General features: G+C 48.7%; 1 non-coding gene across 1 annotated transcript; it reads right to left on the bottom strand.

The window, feature by feature from the left end:
* Positions 1 to 453: 453 nt before the first annotated feature.
* Positions 454 to 535, bottom strand: TRNAS-UGA (transfer RNA serine (anticodon UGA)). The gene has a single exon. It is a non-coding gene; the product is annotated as a tRNA-Ser (tRNA).
* Between the last annotated feature and the right edge of the window lie 7141 nt (positions 536 to 7676).

Below are 7676 nucleotides of genomic sequence, written 5' to 3'. Positions count from 1 at the left end.
TGGGTGGTGGGGGGGAGCAGGAGGAAGCCAGGCAGATGACCTGTACTTTCAGTCTCTGCCTGAGCTGCAGCCAGGGAGCAGAGGAGAGGGGCCAGCCCTGCTGGGCTGGAGCAGAGCCCTGCCCAGCATTGCAAAGCATCTGGAATTCTGGAGGATTCTGATTTAACTTAAACCAGGAAGGGGTCTGGGACAGACATTGCATAAACCAGTTTGAGCCAAATCAGTTTAATCTGATACTACGTTCATAGTTTCATAGTGCGTACGGTTGGAAGGGACCTAAACAGATCAACAGGTCTGACCCTCAGCCCCAGGCAGAAATGAGTGCTGGGGTCATAACACCTCAGTCAAATATCTATCCAGCCTCCTCTTGAAGACCCCCAAGGTAGGAGGGAGCACCACCTCCCTTGGGAGTCCATTCCAGAGTCTAAAAGCCCTAACCGTAAAAGAAACTGCTGCTGTGAGCAGGATTTGAACCTGCGCAGGAAGCTCCCATTGAATTTCAAGTCTACCACCTTCACCACTCAGCCATCACAGCTAATGCTTGTCTATTATAGCCAAAGCTTGGCTGTCACACCTAAATTCAATCAGGTTTATCTCAAACCAGTTTCAGCCATTTTCAAACTGGTTTATGTTCACTGAATATCTGTTCTGTTACAGGTTTAAACCAGTTTCTGATCACTTAAACCAGTTTACGTGTAATGCCTGTCCCTAGCCCTATAGCTGCCTACTGAACTTGAGCTGCTCTCTAAATGACCCTGGGCTGGGACCTGGGAGACCTGGGTTCTGGCTCTGCTGTTGGTCTGCGCATGTACAAGTCATTTCACTTCTCTGTGCTAAAGTTTTTGATCTCTAAGACAAGGATTGTGGTACTTGCCTTATTTGATATCAGAAGTGGACTAGAAGGGCTTGGAACTATTAGGAGGAACTGAGTTGGACATCTGTCCTGGGGTCCAACTGTGGTTGCCAATAGGGCTGTTTCAAAGTTTCAGGTGCTGATTCAATTCGGAGGAGATTCGGCCCAATTCGGTGGCCGAATCTCTGAATCCAAATCAAATCAGGGGACCAATTAAAAGGTCAGAACTGATATGAAGCTCTCCGAATTGATTCAGAAAATATTTGGAGAGCTTGAGTGATTCAGGCAGTCCCCACTCACTGCAGCAGGGAGCTGGACCCGGACTCCGAGCTGGTAAGTAGGGGGCAGGGGAGGAGCAGGGAGGGGACCATGGGGGGATCCCTGCCAGGCCCCATCCCCTACCTGCTCCCCCAGCCCCCCCAATGCCCCCAACCCTGGCCTGCTCTCCAGTCCGCCCCCCTCCCCCCTCCTTGGCTGCCGTGCCCGTCCTAGCTCCCGGCTCTTAAAGAAAAAAGCCCCCACTCACCAGCTGCTGCCAGGCGGGCAGGGGGGGATGATCCCTGCTTCCCCCCACTGTCTCACGCCATGTAAGGGGCCCTGCCATGAGCCCCTGACCCGACCCCTGCCCACTCTCCCAGACCCTCCCCCCATGGCTGCCCTGCCCTCCCCTCCCCAGCTCCAGCCCTTTAAGAAAAAAACCCAACCCTGGACTCATTGGCTGCTGCTGTGGCCTTGGGGCCTCTGGCAGCTCGTGCAGAGCCCCCCATGCAGCGCAGGTCAGTGGAGGGCAGTGGGGATTGCCCTCCACCAGGCAGCAGCTGGTGAGTTGGGGCTTTTTTTTCCAAAAAGCCAGGAGCTGGGGCAGGTGGGGCAGCCATTGCTGGATCTGGGAGAGTGGGCAGGGATGGGGTCTCTGTGATTTGGAGATTCGGCTCATTTGGCAGCAGCGGAATCTCCAAATCAGATTCGTCCGAATCGATTTGGGACAGTGATTTGAATCACCGAATCGAATCACTGTCCCCCAAATCAGCCAAAGCTGAATCTGAAGCAAATACTAGCCACTTTGCACAGGTCTAGTTGCCAATACCAAGTTCTTCAGGGCCACCACCTTGGGCCAAGCCTTTTACCATAATTCTTGTATTAAGTCTTTTATTTTTAACCTTTTATTTATGGGTCTCTTTCTCTGTCATTTTGCATCCAGCAGAGATCCACATTAGTTATCCTTGTTATCCACCTTTGCTTCTCACACTAACAGTACGTCTCTTAATCTTCAAGCAGCACCTTTTAAAGAAGGGAATTTTAGGGAATGTTTATGTCTTGCCTGAAATCTGGTGATCTTAGTACAATCTGGATAAAAAAGCATGGAAGATTATTTAACACTAGCCCATTGTCCATCAAGAATGACAGGGGGCGGGGGTAGGAGGGGGCTGGGATGGAATGTTGCTACCTAACATCCCATGCTGCCACTGTTCTGCCTCTTGCAGGGAGCGGGGTGGGGGAGCCGAGGCCAGCGCTCCCCCACCCTCTGTCTGGTTCTAGGCGCAGCTTCAGAATTATGGCTGCGCTCCCCCATGCTTGGAGCACTCTGACTGTTTCTGTCAGCCAATCAGAGTACAAATAAAGTGTTGTGGACAGACAGACAGACAGACTTAGGCTTTTATAATATTAGAATTCTGGGACCAGAACTCCAGTGTTCATAACTCTTAACAACGGGGTAAATGTTTGCTGATGGAGGACAAAGGGGTAGGCCACCTACCTAGCCACTTTGGTGATCTACACTGTATCTTTCTTCCAAGCACTTGTCATAGAGGGAGATATTATCTTTTTTAGAACCTTAGTGCACAGCTCTTTCTATACAAAACAAGTTCAGAGCTCCTCTAATTCTGTTCTTTCTGGTTGGTAGCCATGAAGATGAAATAATGTGTGTGCAAACTAGAAGGCTGTCAAATTTGCATGATAGAAAAGTGAGCTGTCAGCTATTTTGAGCATCTGAAGCAAACCCATATAACCAGTGATGATAGCAGCAAGGTAACAGATTTTAGTTAGGAAAAATTTAAGCTCAGAGAAAAGACTTGATTAATCCTGTCTAGCATGTGAAAGCAAGCAGCACATCAAGTATAGTTAGGTGGTCTGACATCAGACTGGCTTTTCTGTATTCTGTGGCATGGCTGATTCAAGACCTCAGCACGTTCTCATGTAACTTGACAAGGGACAAGACCATGTGCTTATGTCTTGTTAGAAAATGCTTGTACCATGGATGACCAGTGGTTACAGACAGGCCAGTCTTCAGTCTGGAACTGAGCTTTGGCTTCCTTGGACAGGGAAGCACAGCTCCTCTTAACTTTGTCCCTTTGTGTGATATAGATATACCAGCAAAGACTTAAAATGGGTCCTATGTCATGGGCAGACTGCTGCTGCAGTAAGAAGCATCCCATTGACTGAGTCAGTAAGAGCCTATGCTATGCTAGTCCTCAGTTATTCTTATTTATCCAATTGGCCTTCCTGAGTGATGTTTTCTGTGCTGCAGCACTAAGAGCCAACCCCAGTACTGTAACCAAGAGACAGGGCACAGACAACAGGGCATGAACTCCAGGCACTCAGTAAAGGGGGGCACCACAATGGAGGCTGGAAGGTGCTGGAGTGGAGGCACGGAGGCTTGAGGCTCCAGCATACCTTCCCTCCCTCTCTATGGGAGATGCCACTGCTGTGAGGGGAGGTGTCACTGCCTACAGGTAGTTTAACTCTTCCCTGACTCTGTAGCTGCTGAACTCAGAGCTTTCCTTTGTGGCTTAGCATATAAAACTGTGGCAGGGCCAGGGAAGGGTTAACCTGGTCATTGGTGGCAGCACCTTACCCCACAGCAGTGTTTTGCCCCATTTGTGCTCCATTCACCCTCAGTAGGCATTGTTGGGAATCACGGTGTGAGAATCTTGAGCCTCCATTTTGGTGCCAGGATGCAAACTTTATCAGGCATGAGTCAGTTGTCCCGGGCACAAACTCTACCAGTTATGCCTTTTGCCAAGCCAGTGCTGTAAATTTACAATGGAGAGTTGTGTTCTTGCTGCAGCAGCATATGCAACACATTTTTCATTTTACACAGCCTTGGTGTCATGGTCTGTCGCACTGATTTCTGCCTCTGAGTCTTGTTCTTGTTGACTAATAGATTCGTTCTGACTTGTACAAATGAAAGAGACTTGAATTTCTATGGTGATACATTTTCTACTGTGGGTGAAACCAGTAATTGCCTGGTGATGTTCTGCCACAATCCCGATTACATCCCAGAGGAAGCATCCTCTCCCTACACAACTGTGCCCTGCAGGAGGTCTGGATAAGCGCACTGCACAGGCTTTTTCATAAATTTATACCCTGAAGCTATGTATAGCCTGAGTTGGAAGAGTTGGTGAATTAAAATGCTCAATCAAGTGAGCTGTGTATAACAGCACCTTCTGCAGCTGGCATAGCAGGGTTAGGATATGAACTCTCTTTTATTACTGTTCAGTTTTATTTTACTTTGCTGAAGTAATTTGGACTCCTTTAGCTTTTGGGCACCCAACCTGTCCTCCCTTCCTCCCCCCACCCCCGCTTATTCTAGTTGAATTGGCATCTAATCTCAACCTTCTTGTTTTAAAGTTAACTGAATTGGTACAAAAATTAAGACTCTGGCTTCTAAACAAGCGGCAGATAGCTGGAAAGAATGTTCTCCTTAGACATTCTGCCTCAGGACCAAAGAAATATTCTTATTTTCCATCCTGACATGGAGCCTTTACCAACATCTGTTCATTTCTCACTTGCAACACACAGGAATTATATTTTTTTCTTATGTGCTCTCTGCAATCAGACGTACAATCTGGCTTTGGGTTGTTTGCAAGCTTAGATTTTTTAATAACTTTAGAAAACAAAGTTTTCTGAAAAGAATCAGAGAAATAGGTTAAGAAATATTAAACCTAGAGTGTTTTATCTTGATCCCTTTTTCTACTATTTTGCCATGAGATAACTGACAAAATTTAATCTTAAGGCGCAGGCAGAAGTGACAATTTGTGCCTGATCTGATGTCTGAAAGTACTTTACAGCCACAACCAAACACAAGTGCACGGCTGCACAGCATTTTAAAAGGGCCCAATCCCTTGAAAATCTGAACTGTCATTGCATGAGCGTTCAGATGAAGATGCTTCAAAACAGAGCTCTTTCAATAACTTGTGTCTGCATGCACTGGGAGCAGGGCTGAGCTGATGCAGCCCAGCCCTGCTCCCAGAGCTGTCTTCAGAAAGGAGCAGAGGGAGTTCGATTTGGGTTTTTTTCAGCCAGTGCTGGAGGGTGGGGTGGTCCTAGGGTTACTATAGTTCCAGGTCCAAAAAAGAGGACACCTGTCACATGGTGGGGTGGGGTGAGGGACAGATATGACTGTGACAGGGCAGGGACATGCCGGTCCCTGCCCCTGCCCATTCTGTTGCCCCTCACTGCCAAGCCACAGCACCCCCTAGTCCTGCTGCTGCTCCTCATTCCCACCCCACACACCCCAGACTGGCCAGTGCCCCTCACTCCCAACCCTCAATACTCAACCCCCCTGGGCCATGATAATGCCCTCACTCCTGACCCACAGCCCCCTTCCCCCACCATCCCTGCTGGAGGGGCCCCAGCTGCCCCTGTCCTGATCAGACCAGAGGATGGTGGCTCTGATTCATGCAGGAGATGGTGGAGTGTGTTGGGATCCAGAGAGGGCTGGAAGGAAAAGGAAGGGAGGCTTGTGGCACCTCCAGCCCTGGGATGGGGCTGCCATACTGGGCCAGACAGCATGGCCATGGCCTCCCCCACCATCCTTCTTCCCCTGCCCGGGCAGTGTCTCCTGGCCGCTCAGCCCCGGCGAGCACAGAGCATAGGCACCATCCCCTGTGCTGCCTGCTGCCCTCAGAGGGTCCTCCCCTCCCCTCTCTTACCCTCCCTTCCCTTTCCCTTCCTCCTGCCCCTTTCCCCCACTGGAGGAGCAGGCAGCCCCCCACCCCACTCCATTCCTCCTTCCCTATTGCAAACCCGTCCCCTGACCCCCCTACCCTGATGAAATGTCTGGGATTTAGCTTGGGAACAGTGGGAGGGTGATCAGAGGCAGAAGGGAGCATCACATGGGTCTGTGTGTGCCTCTGCAGCTGCAGCCAGGTACATCTGGGTTCCCTGATGCCTCTGATGCGCCCCCCTCTCCCCCCCGCCTGCTCCCACCAGAGAAGGGAAGTAAAATCCTGGACATTTGGGAAGATTTAAAAAACCCACCTAGACAGAGATCAGAGGGCTCAAAAAGAGGACATGTCTGCAAAAACCCAGACGTATGGTAACACTAGGGGTGGGTGGAGTGGAGCCACCTCAGGGAGGGCAACTCTCAGAATGAGCTCCCTCCGCTCCCTTTCCTCCCTCCCATTCTGAAGGCATCACCAGAGCTGAGAGTGGGGAGGGACATTGATAGGGGAGAGCAGATGCAGGCTTGCAACTACTCTAAACAGCAGCTCAATCTTCCAACAGCCAGGACGCAGCAGCGAACATCTGTTGGGTCCAGGGGATTGTTGTAACTCATGGCACTTCCTGAGAAGCACCATGAGTTATAATGGAAGCTGCTCTTCTGTCTGTGCCTTTAGGCTAGACCAGGTCCATGCTTGAATAGAATTTATAACCTAGCAAGTCTAGTGAGCCCATAGTCCTTTTTGAGCTGCAGTAAATTCTTGTATCGTGACTGGCACCCCCTCCTTATGCCATATATAAATATATTTTTTTTTTAATTTGAACTTAATTTGGAAACCAACTCTGTACCTCTTATTTCATTCCTTAATTTTAAATAAAGAGAACTGAGAAAAAAAAAAGAAAAATTGTTGTCATAAATGAGGGAAGAAAAAATACAGTGATTAAGTGGTGCTTGATAAAGAATGAGATGAATGTTTCCTGACTGCAAATAATAATATAAATTTAAAAAAAGGCAAAATTACAGATTGCCTTACAGAAAGCTCAATTTTGTTTTCATCCCCTTTTTTTGGTTAAGCTAGTGGAGCCAAGAGTTTAGTTAATTTGGATGTGGGAACTCACCAATCATTGAGTTCCCTGTCTCACTTTCTTATTCAAGTGGGATCTTGTTACAGATCTCATGGCCCCATAATGCTTACTTGCAAATTGATGATGGTTTTTATAGCATAAAGTAGCAGTTCTCAACCGTGCAGGCTGGATAGAATGGCCTGGTGGGCCGCATCCGGCCTGCGGGCCGCATTTTGCCCACCCCTGCACAAGACCCTTTCAAAGGTGCTATAGTGTTGGTGCTGAGTGTCACCACTGCTGCAGCCAGGTGAAACTGTCCCACCCACCAATGTTTCCAGGAGACACATGTGGGTCCAGACCAGGAAATGGCTGTGGTAGGAGGGGAGCTCCTGTCTGCATCAGATTTAGCTGATAAAGTAGGTAAACTGAGGCAATACAACAGTGAGTCTCAGTTCTGGGTGCCACTAGAGTAAAAAGAGCTATAGAAGTGCCTTGCATCTGAAAAGAGAGAACCATTGACATAAGAAGTCCAGTTTATATAGGGAAAGTTGTTGTTAGATGTTATTTTGGTGTCATCACTAAACTACCACTTAGCTGTTTAGGGAAAAGTGATCATGACAGTGCTTTCTTAAACAAGCAAGAATCCTGGACTGATGAGCATGGGCAGACTAAGATTTTCATAAAGGAGGGTGCAGGAGTCCCTAAAGCTGGTATAACCTCTCCCCCTCCGCCCCCACACACTCTGGATATCCCTCCCCTCTGGTGCACAGCAGCATTTTCCCACTTCTCCCATTCCTTCTTCCTCCTCTCCAAC

This window comes from Alligator mississippiensis, chromosome 1, assembly GCF_030867095.1.
Source record: "Alligator mississippiensis isolate rAllMis1 chromosome 1, rAllMis1, whole genome shotgun sequence".
Taxonomy (NCBI): Eukaryota; Metazoa; Chordata; order Crocodylia; family Alligatoridae; genus Alligator; species Alligator mississippiensis.
Note: the sequence above shows the minus strand (reverse complement) of the source record. Positions and strands in the feature narration are given on the sequence as shown.